This window comes from Cheilinus undulatus, linkage group 21 (genome assembly GCF_018320785.1).
Source record: "Cheilinus undulatus linkage group 21, ASM1832078v1, whole genome shotgun sequence".
Lineage (NCBI taxonomy): Eukaryota > Metazoa > Chordata > Actinopteri > Labriformes > Labridae > Cheilinus > Cheilinus undulatus.
This window is the reverse complement of record NC_054885.1, coordinates 29,582,838-29,604,637: the sequence shown is the minus strand read 5'-3', so window position 1 is coordinate 29,604,637 and position 21,800 is coordinate 29,582,838. Positions and strand designations below refer to the sequence as shown.

At 38.2% G+C, this 21,800-nt stretch overlaps 1 long non-coding RNA gene across 8 annotated transcripts in view; it reads left to right on the top strand.

Annotated features, from left to right (window-relative positions):
* The first annotated feature begins 6,071 nt into the window (after positions 1-6,071).
* LOC121529633 overlaps positions 6,072-21,800 on the top strand; it is a 111,823-nt gene continuing 96,094 nt past the window's right edge. For 5 of the 8 annotated variants that reach the window (XR_005993584.1, XR_005993587.1, XR_005993588.1 and 2 more), the window contains exons 1-6: positions 6,072-6,163; positions 11,759-11,990; positions 12,072-12,131; positions 15,686-15,785; positions 16,481-16,547; positions 21,146-21,311. This is a non-coding gene — a long non-coding RNA (uncharacterized LOC121529633). Of the gene's footprint in view, positions 6,164-6,709; positions 6,821-11,758; positions 11,991-12,071; positions 12,132-15,014; positions 15,248-15,685; positions 15,786-16,480; positions 16,548-21,145; positions 21,312-21,800 lie in introns of those variants that run through there. The other 3 variants (XR_005993590.1, XR_005993591.1, XR_005993585.1) reach the window with 3 other exon arrangements.

Genomic DNA, 21,800 nt, shown 5'->3' with positions numbered 1-21,800 from the left:
TTCTTTATTAAGGATTTTCTAGTTTACTGGGATAACAGTAATTTCTGTAATTTCTTATTTCTTTTTTCGTCACATTGAGTAAATCTCTGCTACTTCAACATCATAGATATAAATGAAACAGTCGAAATAAATCACTTTATAACAACTAGTAAAGCTATATGAGAAACTCAATCTTTGCACGTGAAAAAGGTGAGGCATGTGCTTATCAAAATGTGATTTTTGTCAAATTTTCCTGTCTCCTTCTGTAATCAGTACATTTCACACTTCTCCTCGCCCTGCTTCCTGATAACATCCATCTGCTCTGCACGGCCCGGCCCATAATAATACAGTAACCACAACAACGGCTGCACTTGCGACTCAGCTCACGAGGCCTCAAACTGATCTAGCCTCATTCATTTCCTCGTCTGAAATGGCATTAATAAAATATATCCATGAACTCGGAAATGAAAGCACTGTTTACTTACGAGCGTAATGGGCAGAGGCAAATTATCTTATTTGGATTCATGTCTATATTAAGCACACATTTATATTATGTTTGCCTCAGGATGACAGCAGGAAGTAAATTTAACAGTTAAAGAGAACAGGCCTTATTGCAGCTTGATGCTATTGCTGTATATTATGATCAAGTTTTCTGTCTGCTAAAAAGTGACATAGAAGCAATCCTGCATTATTCTTATTTATTCGTCAAGTATTATGTTGTATCAATAGGTTCTCAGGTGTATTGATAGATGGAGTGAACCACTTACATGTATGTACGTGTTGTGCATTTAAAGAAGTTGCAAAAATATGAACTATTTCCTGAATTTCATTTTGCGTTGATCTTGGTAACCCATATGGAAACAGCAGTATAAAAGGGGTATTTTGGTAGTTTTGAAGTTTGGTACACCTTGGCCAAAAAACAAAACAAAACAAAACAAAACAAAACAAAACAAAACACAAAAAAAAACAAAAAAAAACAAAGGTCTAAAATCAATGTTGGCTGAAATGTGCATTTTATTTTTTTCACATAGAAAGCCTTTGTGTTTAGGATTTTGCCTTTTAAGTTTCATTTTACTTTAGTTTGTTGTTGTTGTTTCTGTCGAAACCAGAACAGCTGATCAGGAGATTACGTCACTGATTAGTCCATTGGTCCAGTCATTTCCTGCCTGGTAACAAGCGTTTCAGCTTGATATGCTTATTTCTCTGTTTCCCCTGCAGCCAGCAGACTCTGAAGAACTGAAGTTTTTGCTTCACCACATGGCTTCATTTTCAACACTGAAGGTTGCAGCTGAGGATTAGCTGACTTTGCAGCCAGCATCAAATGAACACTGCCCATTTCAGACTGGTTGTGTTTGCTGCATGCAGCTGCTGTGTGTTGCCACTCCAGTTTTCTCCATCACCACTTTTGGTGTTGCTAGCTCTCCCTGCATTACAGCTCTGTTTTTCCTCATAAGTTTTTCTTAAAAAGAGTCACAAGTCACTGAATTAGGCAAACTTTTGGGTTCTGGCCCACCAGTTGAGAACCAGTGCTCTATATTCTCTGCATGAGACATGGTGCTCCTGCAGGTTTTCATGCAGTCATAGCTGCCATCCACCCATCCAGAAATGAACTGGTTTTCTTGCACCTTTGCACAGGCTTGATTTTCAAAGGAAACTTTGACTATTAATACATATTAACCCTCTTTGATCAAAATTAGTATCATATCGGTTTATTTGGTTTACAAAGAGGCAACAGATTTCTACCTCTAAGAAAAAATAAATATTAAGATGTAGGCAGCCATTGTTGTAAAAAGCATTTCTACATCTTTCTGATAATGCTTATCAGGCTCTAGATTACAGCAATTTCTTCCTTATTGTCCTTTTCACTAACAATACTTGGGTTAAAATTTATGAAGGCTTTTAGGATAAACTCCACAGGAAGAAGCAGCCATGTGATATCTCTATACCTCTACCCAGATTGCATTGCAAAACAATACCAGCCTATATGTGACTGTAGTTTTAAATTTTTCTCAAGTTGTAGAAATCTAGAAAAATTTCTTGTACAACATACATAAAAGATGCTAATAAGGTTAACACGTCCTAATGTTGAGTGTTCTTTTGAATGCCAACTCTAGCTCCTCACTCTTTGTCCATTTTTTTGTTATCTAAGTTGTTGTTTTTTGATGAGAAATCTCATTCTGCTTTTAGTCAAATACTTCCAGATGTGGTCTTGGCAAAAAAATAAGTAAAAACAAAAAGGCTCTTTTGGCAGTGTGCTCTTAATGGCCTTCACTGGCAGCAGAACAGGCATTAAAAATGCTTTTATGCAGGTCAGTCTTGTCCCTGATGCTCTTGTTCTCTTAGTAGGTCACAGAGAGACGTCAGTGTTAATTCCAGTCTGTTTCATAACTGTAAAAACTCCACACAAGAGCTTTAAATATTGAAATGTTGTATCTAGTGCACATCCATTGACTTCTGATGGCCACTAAGACTCAAACAGGTCTGTGATTATATTACCCTCTCAAAATGCCAGCTCTTACTTTATGTAATCACACTTGTATATAATTAACCTACTTTCCAAATCCAGTGGCAGTATACAATCACACAATCCCAGTGGCAGAGGAGGACAAACAAATGAGCTATCAGCCAACAGCACTGTGTGTTTATGAAGGTGATTTGCACCATTATCCTGCATTACTTAGTGGGAACAGAGCCTGTGCACGTGTAAATGTCTGCCTAACAGCCTAACGCCAGCGCTGAGAAACAGGGCTGTTGAATAGATAAGAGAGTGGCTCATTTAGCTTGCCAACGTGCCATTTTCATTTGTCCTAATTTAGCCACAGTGGGTGAAGTGAAAGTGGAAGAATTATAAAAGTGATATAAAAACAGCAGTGTGGTCAATATGGTAAAAACAGATTGTCTTACTTTTGACTTACTTTGTTGCCAGGCTGACAAAAAAGTGGCTCAATAGTATTACACATAGGTAGTTAGCATCCTCCTAAAATTGGCGATTAATCATGAAAGATCAAAAATGTGAATGATGTTTGTCCTGCACATAGCCTATTGGTGGACTGAATCAATAAATCAAGGACATAACTTCAAGCATCTGGATCGTGACAAGTGAGCTTTAGATTGTCAGTACAGGACACACTTTTGACTCTGGCCTGTAGAGACCTTTTGCAGACATGTGACTACTATGAGGTCTCTCACCACAGTGGGCAGCAGGAGTGTTTGCATTAGGCTACTGTGCATTGTAGTTGACACACCACAGTTTGAGGTGTAGTTGGGAGTTTATAAATGTCAGTAGGTGAAAGTTGCCAGTAAATAGGATCATACTGATGCTCGTTAGCATTAGCATCAGTCCTTTTCACGAATGAGCCCTTACTATGCTGCTGAAATTCTGTTTACACTTTAGAAAAGGATTTGTAGGTATCTAATACTGTCATTTCATGCTTCAAACTTTCTATGGAAAAAAAACTTGCACTACACAGGTTATTAACACAGGGATTTATCAACATTTAGCACTAGCATCCAGTGAGTACCATGCACCTTTTGCAGAGTGTATGATGTCAGATGCAAAAGGTCTTTCACACGATCCATACTTCAGACAGTGACTGATCCTAAAGGCTGGATCAGATTACATGAATTTAGCCAGATTTTACCTGACATTGTCATTGCAACTCATCGTCAAACATCTTGCCAGATTATAAATGTTGAGAATACTCTTCTCCTGTGATGTGATCAATGTTGAGTCTATGACCGCGATTCAACAAGACATCTAATCTGACACCCTGACTTGAAATTAAGTAGAGTAATCCTAATGTAGAGACTCCAACCAACAGAAGAGCACTGGCTTACTTAACAACAATAAGCATATTTTTGCAATACAATACCCCCAACCCAATCTTATTTCCATTTGTAGGACTTTCTGTTTAAATACAGGAAAGCTAGCATAGCTAGGCTAATTTTCTTAACATGATGGTTCATACCTTTAGTTCTATTTGAAGGATAGTCACTATATATTGGCTTCCTCTTGGGGAGGATCTACAATTGTGTCTTTGTTACTTTTCAGAGCAGCATCACACAGAGTACTCGTGTTGTAGCCATGACTGATGCTCTTTGATAACCTCCCAGATGACCTATGAACTCATGCACACTTGCGGGGACAGTTGTGACGGCAGCATCAGGATAGGTCAGGATATCAATTAATGTGATGTCAGCCATGACAGGGCAAGATTTTTGATGCATAGTCTGACAATTGTACCATTAAAAAACAAATTAACATTGCGAAGTGTGACCCAGCTGTAAGTTAGGTGTAAGATTTAGGTCAAGTGCCCCTTTAATTACATTACAGTACATTATTTGAACAGCAAGTCATTGAGTATCAAAGATCAGAGGTGTCAAAAGTATTCACATTCATTACTCAGGTAGAAGTATAGATACTAGGGTTTAAAAAGACTTCTGTAGAAGTTAAAGTATAAACTCAAGCTTTTTACTCAAGTAAAAGTATAAAAGTACTGGTTTCAAAACTACTTAAAGTTAAAAGTAAAAGTAATGTGAAGGAGAAAAAATGCCGTTAAGGACAAAAGCTTAGGCTGTATAAAATGTTGATATGAACAGAATGAATTGATTTGCAAATCTCAAGAAATCATATTTCATTTACAATAGAACTTAAACTACACATCAAATATTGAAACTGTGATAGTATACCATTTCATGAAAAATACTCCCTCATTTTTAATTTCATGGCAGCAACACATCTAAAAAGTTAGGGATGGGGCCGAAAAAAGGCTGGAAAAGTAGGTGGCACTAGTGAAAAACAGCCAGAGGAGCATTTTGCATTTTAATCATGTTAACTGGCAACAGGTCAGTGGCATGACTGGGTATGACAGGAGCATTTAAGAGAGCCTGAGTCTTTCAGACATAAAAATTAGGAGAGGTTCACAAATCTGTGAAAAAACTGCATACAAACATTGTGGGCAATTCCATAACAATGCTCCCCAATATAAAATTGCTAAGAATTTGAATATCCCACTATCTACAGCACATAATCTCACCAAAAGATTAAAAGAATCTGAAGAAATCCTTGCACAAGGGACAAGACTAAAAGTCAGTATTGGATGCCTGCAATTCAGGCTCTCAGGCAACACTGCATTAAAAACAGGCATGGAAATCACTGCATGGGCTCAGGAACATTTCCAGAAATCATTGTTTGTTAACATCTTTTACAATGCCATCCACAAAAGCAAATGCTGGATCAAGTAAAGAAGAAGCCATAAGTGAACATGTTCCAGAAACACCACCATCATTATCTAGGCCAAAGTTCATTTAAAATTAACTAAGGCAAAGTAGAAAACTGTTCTGTGGTTAGATGGATCATAAGATTGTGTATCTCATGCATTTGGAAAGGCACTATTGATGCTGAAAAGCATAGAGAGGTTTTAGAGCCACTTATGCTCACATCCAGACAACATCTCTTTCAGGGAAGGCCTTGCATATATTACCAAGACAATGCTAAACCACATACTGCATCCATCACAACAGCATGGCTTCACAGTAAGAGTTTGGTTACTGAACTGGCCTGCCTGCAGTCCAGACCCTCACCAATAGAAAACACGGCAAAGAAGACCCAGGACTGTTGAGCAGCTAGAATGGAAGACAACAATGGGACGAAAGGCTATTCCTCTCCCAAAACTCCAAAAACTGGTCTCCTCACTTCCCAGGAGTTTACAGACTGTTGTTAAAAGAGCGGTATGCTACACAATGGTAAACGTGGCCCTGTCCCTATTTTTCTGAGATGTGTTGCTGCCATCAAATCCAAAATGAGCTCATATTTTCCAAGAAAATGGAAAAATGTCTCAGTTTCAACATCTGATGTGTTATGTTCTATTATAATAAAATAAATAAATAAAATAAAATGTGTTTGTGAGATCCCAACATTTTGGAAGTGGGGTCGTACGTTTATTTAATCAGAATTGTAAAACAGGAGACCTTTCAAATACTCCAGCACAGTAGGTGGCGGCATGCAGCTGCTGGTTGAGATGCACTCTCTCATTAGCGGGGTGACAGCACAGACAGCACAGGTGTTCCTCATTAGGGTACATCAAGTGATCATTAGCTTTCTTGTTTACTTTTCAGGATTTTTTTCCCCTCTTCATTTATACTTTAAACTGCCAGTTTCATCACGTCCCTCAGCCTTTGTCAGGTGAGTACCTATCTGTATAAAAAAGTGAAAACTTAAGTGAAGTGAAAATTGATGTATTTGGCCTTTTGTTTGGGCAACACTTGAAGCTGAAGTTGATATAGTAAAAATGTGTGCTAACAGTTACTCTACTGCCTACTTAGCAGACATGGAATAACACAAGAACTGAAACATATTTTTTTCCACATAGTGGAATAAAAGTTAAACAGTTAATGTCTTTATTGATGGTTTAAGTGTCTATGAACTCCTGAGGGGAATATATACATGCTGCATTTTGTTCATTTTAGCTACATAGCTTCATGCTATCTTTGTTTGCTGTTTGGAGGGGACAAGCTAATGTCCTGCTGCATTTGGAGCTTTTAGGCTGAAAGGACTGTAAAAACTGTATTACCAGATGGAATCTATTGGAATTTGTGACTGCTATAGAACTAAAAGGGACCAAACTTAGAGCTGAGGAGGGCTACTGAGCAAGCTATACAACCTCAGGCTAAACTGAGGCCTTGTAGCATATTTTTCTAAGGCATGGTTGTTGAATTCATTCCTTGGTAGATTCTGGAGTTGTTGTTTGCCTTTTGAGGGACAACTCTTTCTAAGCCACAGTCCTATATGGTTCTCAACTGGTGGGTCGGGGGCCTAAAGCAGGTCGTGGAACTGTTTCAGGTGGGCCGAAAATGTGTGCTAAACTTTTATTTGTTGTTCAGATATTAAATGTCTTTTTTACTGTCTTATGCATTGTATCCTTTACTTCCCAGTGTTTCCCCTACCATTATATTTGATGGTAGGGGAAATACGACCATACGATGGTCTTTTGGTAAGGAAAACCTGCAAAGGGCCACTTCCTCAGGGTTTTATCAATGAAATGACTAAAGACATGTTGATTTTTGGGAACATATGACGCTATAAGATCTTGGGGGGGAGCTCAACTTAACTTTGAAACGAGTAGGGGGGGCTCCAAGGAAAAAGGGTTGGGAACCACTGCTCTAATGCAACTAGTTTATCCTCTATAGTTGTGTATGAACCAATGTTCTGCTTGTTTTACATCCGAGATAGTTAAAGGAGTGCTGAATTCCGGTGCGAGATTGCAGCAATTGTGGGGAATTTATTGAATTCTTGCAACAAATCTGATACTTGTAATGCATGAAAATACTGCAATCCACTACATATTACGCTGCAAACTGACACACCGGTGGGAAAGGTGGTTAAAATTAGCGACTGTTGGGCTCATGTCCGCACAAACTCCTTCTTGATCTTCTCACACAGCAGGCACAAATACGCACGGTCCTTCACAGATGTGTGTGTGTGTGTGTGGGGATCATCTCTACTCCTATACAGACTATGCAACTGGTGGATGATGCTTTTTGTCTTTTTATTCCTCGCGTGCATGTTTCTCATAGCACCTGACGTTATTTATGATCGTTATTTACGCTCTTGAATAAACCTCTTTCATGTGCAGATTATGAGAGAAACTCGTCAAACTTTAGGGGTATTGACAAAAGATCACACAGGCATAGAGACAACAGGAGGAGACAGAGACATGCGTGTTTGTGGATAATAATAGAGAAAGTTAGTAGATAAAGTCAGTGGAGGACAAACAGATTTCATCACAAAGCACATTACCAAAATACATAATCGTACCGATTATGAATACTGTATGTTATGTTAAATAAACTGTTTCTTAAATAATTATTTGATTATTTATTTGTTAAATCTTTAAGATGTCAGACTCATTTGGCAAGGCAATGAGGCAAGTTGAGACCCACTGCTATAGAGATCATTGTTTTCTGAAAAGTGTAGGACACAGATAGTTACCTAATTCCCCTTCCGTCATCACAGTAGGCTATTTGTAATGGGGTTTGTTGTCATATTGTACCTTGTTGAGGCTTGTTTCATTGCCCCACTACCCCACATTCTCCTAACCACGCCATCAAATTAATAAACTTAAATTGATTGACTTTTTGATTGGAACTTTCCACATGTTGCTGAGGTAAACTGCAATGTGCAAACAAGATGGGTTGCCAGGTACCACAGAGGCTCATCATGGAGGCAATTTGCTAGGATAAAAGTTTAATGAGGCGTCGTCTAATGTTTCTGACATCATTTATAGAGGCCAAGAAATTAATGGATAACAATTTTCTTCAACAAATGGAAGTGTATAATAAAAGAGCTAAATTGTGCATTAGACTGTCTGGTATTTCTCCGTAGCAATGTACCGACAGAATAATCCTCCAGTCAGTCTAGAGGCAGCCTTGATTTGAATGAATGTGAAAATGAATCATTTTGCATGTGACGCGTGCTCTCGTGTACCATCGATTGATATCTCATTCATACGGTTCACTCATGCTCTCCTTAAATTCCTGGCATTCAGATAGAATGTGTACTCTGGCACATTTTAATGTCTGGTTTTGAAGCAGAAGAATCATATTAACATTTGTAATTTTGCAGACCTAATGCTGTTTCTACACTTATGAAAGTGATTTATTTCAATGTGGTGCCAAAATCTGACATCATTTTAGCGTCCCCAAAAATCTGAGTGAATATAAACATTCATAACTATGATAAAATAAAAGTAAAACAGCTTATTTTGGTAGATTAGACCATTTCCCATGACTGTGTGGGTTTGTAAGCTACACTTTAAATGACAGATAATCTTTATATCCACACACACTTTCTCTTTCTTACAGTTGTTCACAGTTGCTAAGACACATTTCTTAATCTCTTCCTCCTTTTTTCTTTTATCATTGAACAGAAATCCCACTTTTTAAGCTATTTTCACAAAAAATCTAAATGTGGCATCAAAATAAATCTCATCAAAACAGTTTTATCAGAATTAACCTCTGTTCTCACATCGCAAACACAGCAGTCAAAGGTCAACCGCTGCAGAGCAAAATAGAAAACACTGTGGTTGTTGATCGCTGCAGGAAAAAGTTGATTTTTGAGAGTAGTAAGACAGCAAATAAGTTAATTACAATAGATGACACGGTTACAAAAGAATAGTGACATTTTCTAAAGTAAACATCTAAAGGACAAACCCTTTAACTCACCTGGAGAGGTGAAAACCAGAAAAGTCAACAATCAAGCTTCTTTGGCACAATTCCAAAATTTGCAGTGTTGCTTCTGAACTTTGTGTTACTCAGATCTTCATCAGGTTATTAACTCTTTATGGGGCAAGGAACCATATATCTGGTTGACTTCCTTCATGGCTTCTCAGCCAATCAGTAGAGATCAGTCAACATCTCACTCCTTCAAACCAATCAGCAGTGGACCTTAGTATCTCAAACTTCCTGTTTCCTCGGGAACTCAAAAAATATAGTTTTACATCTCTTTTGGTTCCAAACAAATGGCTCTAAAATTATACGTAAACATAACTGATGAAACTTCCACATTATGTAGTGAAAAGTAGTGCTAAATAGGTTTTGTTTGCAAAGGATTTGTAGCAATTTCTGAAATTTTAATGTGGAAAATGGAGAAACTATATCTGGATATATATGTCTGTTTAGGGGTGTTACAGTTTTTCAGAATTGCTAAAACACATTTCTTGAAACCTCCACCCATTTTCTCAAAACCTTAAACCCAAATCCAAAAATTCAAACTACATTCACAAAACCCCAGACTTATCTATCACAATCAAACTATAACCTTAAAACCAGTTATCCTGTGTTCAAAACCAAACAGTGTGTTCAGCTCATACACACGGCAAGTAAAAATATATTCACCACAGAGCGTTCGTTAGACACTACATAAAATAATGTAGGACACAGCATCCAGGGCATGTAGTTAACAGAAAATGTTTATTGTAAATGCACTAAGCAAAAATTATCCTGGTTAAAGTCTACGTTCAGCAAAACATGAAAAGCACATTACTGCATAGTCAAAGTCACTGAGATTCAGTCTCCAACATCATGTCCTTGTGCAGGGTCCGGCCAGAGAACTTCATCCACATCACAGGCAATATTTTCCCTTGCCAGACAACGGGGGAAGAACCCAGGGCTTTCGGTCATAGACCTTTCACCGCCATGCAGAGAAAAACTCCTCTACTGGATTCAGGAAGGGGCTGTAGGATGGAAGGAAAACCTCGATGAAGTGCTGGTTGTTGGTGAACCACTCACCTGTCAGGACAGCATGGTGAAAGCTCACATTGTCCCAAACTATGACACGTACAGGATGCACTGCTTGCTGATCCAGCTGCTCACGTGCAGTCATAAAACCACCCAGAAATGTCGGGGAGTTACTCCCCAGTTACTTACGGCTGCACAAAGGGTGACATTGCCAACGCGCTGGCCAGGGACTTCCACAATGGCACGTTGACCAACTATGTTCCTGCCTCTCTGCCTCCTTTTAGCCAGATTGAACCCTGCTTCATCTATGAAGATGTATTCATGGGGTCTTTCCATGGAATCCAGTTCAAACACTCTCTATAAAAATAGATAAAAAGTAGTGTAGTACAGTAATTAATACAAAAAGACAGACTTCTGCAATAGTGTATTTACAGTATGTACTCCAGATTTACATACATTACAATATAGTTTACAGTACAGTAAAAGTAGCAACTGCAACTACTGGCCTACAGTAACAGTGGGCCTATGAGAACAGAATTGTACTGAAAGCATCAGTGCTGAAAGTGTGTGTAGGTTACACTTACTTGCACATAGTGATATCTTACGGCGTTGTGCTCAAAGGGTACTCTGTACACTTTTTCATGCTAAGTCGGTTGCGTTGGAGGACACGGTCAGTAGTTGACAGAGACACACTGTTGATTCCATCAAAGTTGGCATTGTCTTCAATCAATTTCTGCTGGATTTCACAGTCGGGTGGCATTATTTTGAAGGACCATGTCAACAATGAGTGCTTCTTGTTGTTGGGAGAAAAGAGCAGTCCTTCCACCCTCATTTGGTCATCTTTCAATTCTACAAAGAGGAAAATGCACTTACAAACATATACAGCCAGTAAAAATAGTATTGTAATGAGCATTACAGTACTTACAGTATAGTATTCTGTATGTCAAATGTTGTACAACAAGAAACAATCACCTGTTCTCTTCTCTGAATTTCCTGATGATGCTGGCCAAAGAAACTGCTCACATTGGGTTGGACTCTTTGTCCTACTTCTCTCATTGTCATCCCATGAACAAGGACATGGTGTACAATAGTTGCACGAATTTCATCAGTGATGATGGTTCTTGGTCTTCCTCGACCTCTTCCTCGTCCTCTTCCTCCTCGTCCACCACCTCTCATACGAACTCCTCTGCCTCTCTGTATGTTTCTGTCCATTGTAGATGGAAGCACATGTGCCACCTGTGCACTCTGAACTGACTTTTATCCTGCACAGCAAATTCGGGTCACTGGAATAAACTCTGTGTGAGTTAAAATCAACTCAATCTGAGTGTACATGCGAGACCATCGAATAAACTCTAGAGCTGAGTTAAAGTAACTCTTTTCTGGGAGTTGATTTTTTAACTCTTATCAGGAGTTAAAATAAACTCTTACGGGAGTTTAAATACTACTCTCACTAAGAGTAAAATTAACTCCATCTGGAGTTACGTGAACTCTTTTTCAGTGTTTGTAGTTAACATTTCACAATGTTCATTATTTTTTTGCACAGAAAACCACCAGCCACCAGGCCATTGTGGCTTAGCTGCTGTACTCTCTTCAGGATGGAGCAAAGTGATAGCCAGCTCAATGCCCCTCTAAACAAAGTGGTGCATGCCACGTGTGGGAAGTGTATAACTCAAGGGACAGTGTCACTCATGGTGCAGATGTATCTAACATCAAATCAACAATAATCCACCAGAAGCATGAGCAAATGAAGCACAGCAGTGATAACTATACAACAGGTAACATCTAAACATATATAAATACATCTAAAAACATCTAAAATGCATCTAAACACACAATGCAAAAACTCTGCTCCCCAGATTTGAAGTGGCAGTGTCGGTGTGGCAACAAAGCTGTTGGGAATGAACTCAGGAACAGAGGTGATTCACTGCTCTCAACACCATGTGAATGAACTCCAATTTTTAACACTGCACAGGAGCATCACTAAACACTAGATGGAGTCTAAGTGTGTGAAATACTCTGAAAATCTAACTCTTTCACTTTTTTTAGTTTAACTCCCAATTTTTTCACTCTGGGAATTTGCTGTGTGCCTAATTGGTCTGATCACATCATTAGAAACGTGTGTGCTCAATTTTGAGTTGTGTGTAAAAGATGACAGCTGTGTTGGAGTTGTGTTCACATTTTTCTGCCAGTGTTTACAATTTTGCAACACAAGTGTATCACAGTTTGAAATGTGTTTAGTGACTGAGAATGTGTTTAAGGTTTTGCAAAAAGAGCAAATGAGTTTTGCAAATTGAGTCTAAGTACCTGAACAGTGTTTAAGTTTGGGCCAAAAGAGTGTTTGATTCGAAAAATGAGTTTAGGCCACTGAGAATTTGGTTCAGAGAATGGAGTTTAGTGTTTTAGCAATCGTGAAAAACTAAACCTGATTGGTGTGTCTACAGTTAAGCAGTCGTGTGTTTGCGCACCTGATGGCTGTGTTTAACAACTGGCTCACAGGTGTGGTAATTTGACAGTCATTGCTTTGGAATTGCAAGGAAGTTACATTGTGATATACTTCTGTATCTAATGTATACAAGTGTGTTTAGTGTTTTGCAAATCACTGTGTGTATTGCTTTGCAAAAAGTGTGAGGCTGACATTGTGCTTATAGTGGTGCAAATCTGAGCCAATGTTTAGCTCCTTGAGTGTAAGGTTTTGATAACTGTGTAATACTTTTGATTTTAGTGTTTATGCAGTCAAAAAAAAACTGTAAATAGATGTGATTTTTGACAACTGTGCTTAAATTGTGTCTAACTTCTGCTCCCAGTGGCTACAATAATCCATCACAAGTGCATAACAATGCAAAATGTGTTTTAGTGAGTGAGATTGCGTTCAGAGTTTTGGAAAAAAAAAGAGTAAATGAGTTTGACAAATTGTGTCTAAGCGAGAAAAGTGTAAATGGTTTTGCCAACAGGGGGCCGATTCTGTTAAATGAGTTGATCCACTGACTATTTCTTCTAGTGAAATAGTGTTTTAGCAATTGTGTAAACTGCAACCCACACAGTGGTGGGGCTCACCCTTTTTCCTGCTAACCCCTTTTGCTTTAAAAAGTGAAAGTCATGAATCTTATTGTGCCATATCCCATACAGTTACATTAAGACTTAATCACATACTGATGCAGAAAGCTGTGTATGACTGCTTCAAGCCATGAGCAGGGCAGTTGCTTTACAAATGACAGACATTGCATATTATTGTAAATTATTTGGCAATAATTTGGCAGAATAAAAAAGAATAATCTCTCAGAGAGAAGGCAAACACTGAAAACTCCCTGGTAACATTCAAGAACTGGAAAGCCAAATAAAACACCACCTGAAAAGATCTAAAACAGCCTTCACATGTCTGAAATTGTATTCCTTAGACAGATGAAACTAAAGATTTAATTGTACCAGAATAATGGAAAGAGAAAAGTCTGGAGAAGAAAAGGAAGAGCTCCTGATCCAAAACATACCGATCATCTATCCAACATGGAGGAGGCAGTGTTAAGGCATGGGCATATATATATATGGCTGCCAATGGAACAGGCTCACTGGTTTTTAATGATGTGACTGCCGACTGAAGTAGCAAGATGAATCCTGAAGTGTTTGAGGCAATATTCTCTTTGCTCACATTTAGCCAAATGCTGCAAAACTGATCAGTATGTGCTTTACAGTGCAAATAGATAATGACCCAAAACAAACTGTGAAAGCAACCCAGGACTTCCTGAAGGCAAAGAGATAAAATATTCTTTAATGGCCAAGTCAGTTACCTGATCAGAGCCCTATAGGGCACACTTTTCATGCTTTACAAAACTGAAGCATAAAAACCTCTCAAACAAGCAGCAGCTGACAGCAGAAAGACCCAAAAATGATCAGAATTTCTGTTGGCAGTTTTGATTGATCCTCCGTTGTTGTTGGACTTTAAAATTCCGCTATTTTCATTCTTGACATTAACTTAACCATGGAAATAGGAGCTTGTCACAGATTAGAAATGGAATATTTTAACACCGGGCTAAACTGACATAAGATATTAAAGTGCAGTGCTGTTATTAATCACAAGGAAATGTGATTAATCATGTTTAAAATAAATGAATGCACCAATGATGAATATTAATAAATTGTGAATATGTCATTAATGCTGACAGTTCTAGATTTTAATACATCAGTAAGTCCAAAGACCTTTGAGCTCCTGATAATGGAAGTGCTCTGAACAAAAAGTGGCTTTAACTCCTCAATGACTGATGCCATTTTTTTGTGAAACCCCTTGAATTAAAACTGAAGGTACTAGTCACATCTTGGTTTTTAAATTCATATACAAAGTGGTGATAAACTGAAGCAAAAGGATGAAAAGTGCATCACCGACTAGCCTAAATACTTTCTGAACTGACTGTACCTGATCCCTTTTAGTTTGTATCTGCATAGTCAGCTGGCTGTGGCATGTTTAGCAAATTGTTGAAAAGCCTAATTCCAGCATGTAGAAAATTGCTGTAGACATTCTCGAAGTTTCATTTCTTGCTTCCATATGCACGGTGTTTTTGATCATGTTAGTTTTTAATTCAAAAGTTTAAAAATGTGATTTATCTCAGGGGGTTCCCAAACTTTGCATTGCCAAAGTATAAGATATTGTTCCTGTAAAATGCCTTAAAATGCAAATATCAAATTGTTTTACTGTATTTCTTTATTTCCCATCAAAACCTTCTAATCTTTTTTTATTCATTCCACTCAGCAAGCATCTTTTTTTGTTTGCAAAAAGTCTAATGTTGTTGTCCTTTCCTCTTTCTTCAAAGTTTCCCTTGGGACCCCTTTGAAAAACGCTCTGGGATACTGTTTCTGAGGAAATCAAGAGGATTTAAGTCATGAGGATAAAATGCTTTTTGGACTTGTCTCTGAGTGTTTACTTTGGATTTAGTAGTCAGTAATGCTGGGCTGAAACTAAACACACAAGCAAAGTTAAGCACATCAACACAAACAATTAAATCAAGCCATATACCCACTTTAATAAAGTGAGAGTCACAACCAGTCCTCCTGAGTGGGCTGAGTTTATGGATATAGGGAAAGTTGTGTGTAATGTGCTTCTCTCAACACTCGGTGGAGCAGCAGATGTCAGGATCAAAATGAACTGAAGTACTGCAGTGCCATCTTGTGGTGAAGCCTTCTACGTGTCTTCTGTCAGTCCCACAGGCCTGTTAATGACACGGCTCTATTTTATGGAAATGCATTCATCTTCTACATATCACAGAACTTACACTCGGACATTTATGATTTGTCAGTGTAAAGCCACAAATTTACAACCTTTAATGATTTACAGCTTTGTTTTAAAGGTATGAGAGGGTCATAAGTCTCAACTGTGGCTGGTTTCTGTGGTAACCAGAAGAACAGGTGGAAGTCTGCCTCTTCTTCGGGGAAATATTACCTCTCCAGAGTGGCTTTAACCACCTGTGCCTCTTATATTTTACAGGAGAAAGTGATGATGACACAGACATTCCTGACTGAGCTGTAGCCAGTTTCTCCCATTTGAGTCCACTTCTCCCTGCCCAGAGAGAGAGGAAGTACAAGAGGTGGGTCATTAGGTGTAAGATACTCTAGGGGTGTGAGTTTGGCTGTTAGAAAAGGCCCTGATTCTTCTTGTAGACTGGGATTCATGGGTTGTATGAAGAAAAATTGGATCAAGTTGGTATTGGATAGAAGCATGTGGAAACTTATGTCTAATTTTGACATTTTTATTATTTAATGCATGTCAAAATATCATGTTTAAATTAATTTGCTAGGAAGGGTAGATAAAAAGTAGATTAGTATCAAATATTGTGTTAACAGTTTGAAAAGAGCTTTGGATGAACTGTATTTAAAGTTGTGTTGCCACTCTGAAAGTTAGAGGATTGTGCCTCAGCTGTTGTTATGAACCGAGGACCTGGGTGACCGGACAGCTTTGCATCTGTTGGTCGACAGATGCAAAGTTATTACTGTGCTGAGCAGTTGTTCTCGTGTGTTTGGCCTCTGAGTGTTATTATAGCTATAGGTACAGAGCAAACAGAACAGAGATGATTGTTTTTATGACCGTAAACATCTACATACGCACACACATCTGCCAAAAGTCAAAGCAAACGCTGAAATTTAGCGAGGATCTCAGAAAAATAAAATTGAATGTATATGTAACTCTAAAAAACGTAGGACTTGTGGCAAATATCATAATTATTATTATTAAATAAATCACTTTGTGTGTAAATAAAAAATGATCATGTTGCCTGTTCCATAGGTGGACCTAGAGGGTGGCTACCGGGGCTCCAGCCCCAAATGTATCTCAAAAGCTCGGAATCTTTCAGGTTGGTAAAAGTATGATAGATAACTAAAAGAAAAGATTATAATAAACAAATTGACCCTGCTGATCACAACTTGGAAATTATACTCTTGTAACAAACGTGTAAAAATTCAGTAACCTGTTGCACCTGCTATCTGTAGGATCACAGGTGGCAAAAGGGCTCTTGATACTTGTTAAAAATAAAAAGACTGGTTAAAAAGGAAGTACTGATTCAACTCCTTTACTCCAGTAAAAGTAAGAAAGTATAGGCTTGGAAATGTACTTGCTAAGGAATAATTCTAACAAGGAAATAAAATGTAAACAGCGGATTAATTTGCCTCTTTGAGGTTGATTTTCGGTTCACTTCAGTGTTATTCCCTGTGATACGTTTTTTCTTCCACCATGGATGGGTACATTTGAAAATTAAAAGTTTTCGTTTAATTGAAAGGGTGTGTGAAGCAACACAGATCCTGTGGTTTCCGCCTCATCAGTTATTGTCTTTGTCCAAGGCTGTGTATCTCAAGACATTCAAAATTGGCTATGTTTGAACTAACACAATAGCTGGTGCAACCTAAAGCAGACTTTTTATTTTACTTCTCAGAGCACTGTAGTATATAAAATGCCTTTAACATTGAGTTTAAAATCAACATTTTCTACTTTTACATTAAAGAAAGATAATTATCTAGAACACATGAGAAAATTATTGATCTTTAAAGTGTTATTATAGAACGATGTGGAGACTGACTACAATTTCACTGAAAACAAATGTTTACTCTAAAGGGTGTTTCTAAGGTGGAACATTACTTTTGCCTAGATTATGTATAGATTTTTTTTTACATTTTAAATATACATTTGCATTCAAAATTGCTAGAAAATGTAAGAAGTCACATCTGCCTGAATAGAAAAAAATAAACCCCTGACCCTCCTAAGTTTGGGCTAAGCCCCAGATAGTTAACACTTCATGCTCCAGCTCTGCCCACAACCATGACAAATTCTGCAAATATTTGCATTATTCCATGCCAGACTCCTCAAAAGCAGAGTGGTGTCAAATAACAGAGGGCATTTTACCTTTTTGTTGACCAACACTGCCTTTTTGCATTGTTTTTTAGCTCTCCTCCTTTTCAAACTAACAAGTTTTTGGCTCTGCTCCTCACTTAAATTTCAGTGAGAGCTGTTTTTGATGGAAGTGCTGTAAAGAGAGGTTTTGTGATTTTTTTTTATTGTAATTTATTATTATTTTATTTATATCAAACATGAACACATCTAAGAATAAAATGAACACATGCTGCACAGTAATCATTAAATCTTGATTATTTGCTACAGCCCCAAAAATCCAGTTTCTTTAACTAGGTGCTCCATACCATGCTGAAGCACGGTACACTTCCTCTGTAACCTTCTTTGGAGGAGGTTGGCTTTGGCATACTACGATTGCTCATGCACATGCATGTGCACAGGTGCATAACATCCAAGTGGTATATAACTGATGTGCCCATTCCTCTTAAGAATAATTTTAAACAATGGTGTTGGAGAACATTTCTGACCAAAATGATTCAAAATAAGCTACAAATGTTGATGCTGTCATGTTGTCTGTGTATTTCTGTTGTGCCATTTCTGTGGGAATGCACATTTTGTTAGCTGCATGTGTTATGTTACTGCGCGGTGATGAACTTATACTCAGGTTGGGCTTTGAGCGACGTGAATTCAGGCCATCAGGGGACAGGTGTACTTCAGCATGGTTCTGGGCAAGTGGGCCAAGAGTGAATGCGACCTAAATTATTATGGGATGCGAAAATAGTAGTTGAAACTTGATTAATAACCCAGTGACCGTGCAAGAAGAATAATTATGTAGACTCTTTCACAATGGATTTGTAGTGTTGAGCCAAATGTGTAACTCTGCTCTATTTTCTTAACAGACATGTGACATGCATGAACCTTCCCAGCCAATCTCAATTTTGATGCAATTTGATGTTATTACAAGACTGTGGGTTGAGTTCTGACAGGGACGTCAAAGATGAATTGCAGCCCTTAAATTTTGGGGGAAACCCCTTAAACTGCTGTGCCAGAATGCAGCTTGTTTTGCCAGTCAAATCAGCTGCCCTGGAGATATTTCAGAGAAAAACCAGGGACAAGGAAATTGGGATAAAAAGCAAGTGATACCTTAGTCAGCCAACCTGCCTTGTGATGAAAGATCATGAGTGATGTTTGGAAAGTCCCAACAGGGTGAAAACCTTCAGGACCAAAGGCCCTCTCGCTTTACATCTGAGGAAATAGGCATCACATTTAGATTATGATTTTGTTAAATTCATCTTGTTATTTTTCATCTTGTGATGGGGAAGTCCTCAGGGCGGAGAGGGTGATCGGGCTCAGGGTGCAGAGGGAGTCTAGAATTATGGGCCATTGAAAGCTTTTCTGGACCGGGTTCAAGAAGTGCTGACGAAGCAAGACTAAACAACGCAAACCGCAGCTGAAAGATTTGCACATGTGCTGCCTGACCCCCCTCCACTCCTGCCACCCCGGGATTAGTCCCATCCTGGGAGAGCGGCTACATTTACATGCGTGAAGGCATGCACATACACGCACAAAAACACACGCTTGCACACACGCTTTACATGCATGTTCCCCCTATAATTAGACAGAAGAAAGGGGAAGAAAGCTGAGTCAAAGGTAAGCATCAAAAAGAATAAGAAATACAAAAAGCAGCTGAGAACTGCAGCATACATTCAGAGCCACCCAGAAGAAGTAATGCAAATTATGGCTGAATGACACTGGGAAAAAAGACCAGCATTTCAATGTATTTTGTCTGCAATCTTCATTATGATATGAAAAAGCACAGAAAGTTGTCCAACAACACATTTGACTCATACAAGCATAATTTGAATCATTATTGAGTTCAAGTGTATAATCTTTGACCTGCATGATATGAGATAAAATGTTATCTGTAATACTATTTTTGAGTATTTAAATGATCATAAGAAGTGTGATGAATAAACTTTAATCTATATTAGAGCTATTTGCAGCATGTTTCTCTTAAATACAAAATAAATAAAGCAAACAGACTTTAATTAATCTGAGGAAAGCTGATGGCTACTTTGATATCATCTGACTGCATCAAATGGTGTAAACATGCTCATTATAACCAGACTGCACTCAGCTGTTAAAATTAGAGCTGTTGATCTATTAAAGTTTTTTTCTCGAAATTATTCTCAGTTTTCTTCCTTTTTTTGTCCCTTTTTGCATTCAAAATGATTTTGTTTCATTTTGGGTTTTTGTACAGTCTTATACTGAAGGTAAATGGCTTCCTGTTTGGATACAGCCCTACTTTTATTTTGAGAGAGATTTTGGCCTGAACTGAACCACAGAAAAACAAACTTGTTACAGATTGAGAAGGAAAAAAATGGGAAATGTTTCCAGGGGGAAAAAGGCAGAATTAAAAAAAATATGGTTTTCTTTATGTCTTATTTTACAACTGTTACTGGGACAATAAAACATGCAATAAATTAGACTTAAAAAAAATGAATGCACTAATTTTGGACCTTAAATGCATCACAATTTATGCATTAATGCTGACAGCCCTAGTTTGATGTACACATGGTGACTGAAAAAACAAAAGAAAAATTCATATTTTTTGTTTTGAAGTCATACTTTTGCAGTGTTTTTTGCAAATGCTTATATTACAAATAAAATCATGACTGTATATCCCTGATGCAGATAGATGGCTAATTACAAGCAGGGCTAGTTGGATTTCTTACTGAAAAAAAACAGAAAATCAGCCTTTCATAGAGACTAAAAGATTAAGTTGAGAAAAAATCCCAATTGCCAAAGCCCTTTTACAAAAAGAGACAATAACCAGAATTAGACCTTTGTGGCTTTCAGAGTTTGAAGGCTAGCAAATGTAAACATTTGAGTCTAATTTAATGTGCCAAAGTTCACTTCTACTTCAGCACAGACATTTTACTCATGGATTCAGAATGTCCTGAAAAAGAGCAGGATGCACAGGAATTATTTGTTCATATATGCTCTAGAGGCTGATGTTTTCATGAGATTCCCTAGGGATGGGAGTCATTCCCCTAATCAGTCACGTAATTGGGATTAGGAGACCACCATAACAATAGAGGAGTTTTTATATATAAATATGCACATGCAGTTTATATGTTCATTTTGTTTTTTGTTTTTGCTAAAAATTGAAGCACTGTGTATTGACCACACTTGGTAGCCATTTTGCTTGTTGTTTTAGTGGGCCAACGCTGCAATGAAAGTCAACGAACTACACTTTACACAATTTTGGTATACGGTGCAACACTGTCTAGCATAAGCCAGGATTTACAGTAAGTATGGTAGTCAAAAGAGTGAATGGCTAAAGGTGTTTTTCTTAGAAACCCAGTGTAGTCATTTGAATGTGTTTCCGATGTGCAGGGGCCTCAGTCCTTGTGGCGATCCATGGTTTTGGGTCTGGGCCTTGATATTTACGCTTTAGCATCCCTGACTCACTTCTTCCAACATCTTCTACGTCTCTCTACTGTTTTATCCAGATAAGGGAGAAACAAACAAAAATCCCTTTAAAAAGAGGGCTATTTTGCTGTTATTAAACCCTTATAATAAATGTTAAATTTGCTTTCTCCACAGATCCAGGAACTGTAGTCTTCCTCAAGTGACTCTGGGATCTCTGACCTCCAGTAACCTTCACAAGCTATCCAGCCCATGTGCTTGCCCCATGCAGTCCTCCGTCTCCCTCCCCTGCAGCAACAAGAGCACCTCTTCTCAGGGATATCACACCACTGAGCAAGGAAAGGTCTGTTTTACTTAAAACATCCTCACACACTACAGATCAGCTTTCACATATGATTATATAATCCCAGCTCAAGAACCCCTCATCAGCACAACCAGGAAGTCAAACGCTTCTACCTGGCTGTGTAATTATGTGTCGTTTTTGCATACCTCTGGAGAAGAGGTCATCTAAAGATAACATATTTAAAGACACTCAAATCAAAACCCATTAGGTAAAAGAGTTAATGACTTAATAAGAACTTTAAGGTGAGTTTCCATGTAATCAGATTGCGTAGAAGAAATAGCTTCATTATTGTTGTCTCATGACTTCTATAGCAGATTTCTTGTTCAGTGGAAAGCTCTGAAATTTCCCCTTCAGCCCACTCCCCCTCTATGAAACCGTGACGAGTCGAGCAGTACCTGGTGGAGTCTATAGCACTGGGTCCCCTGCCTAGCCAAGGGGCCGAGGTCAAGCTCATTAGCTGCTACAGTGAACAGTTTGCCTTGCTGGCAG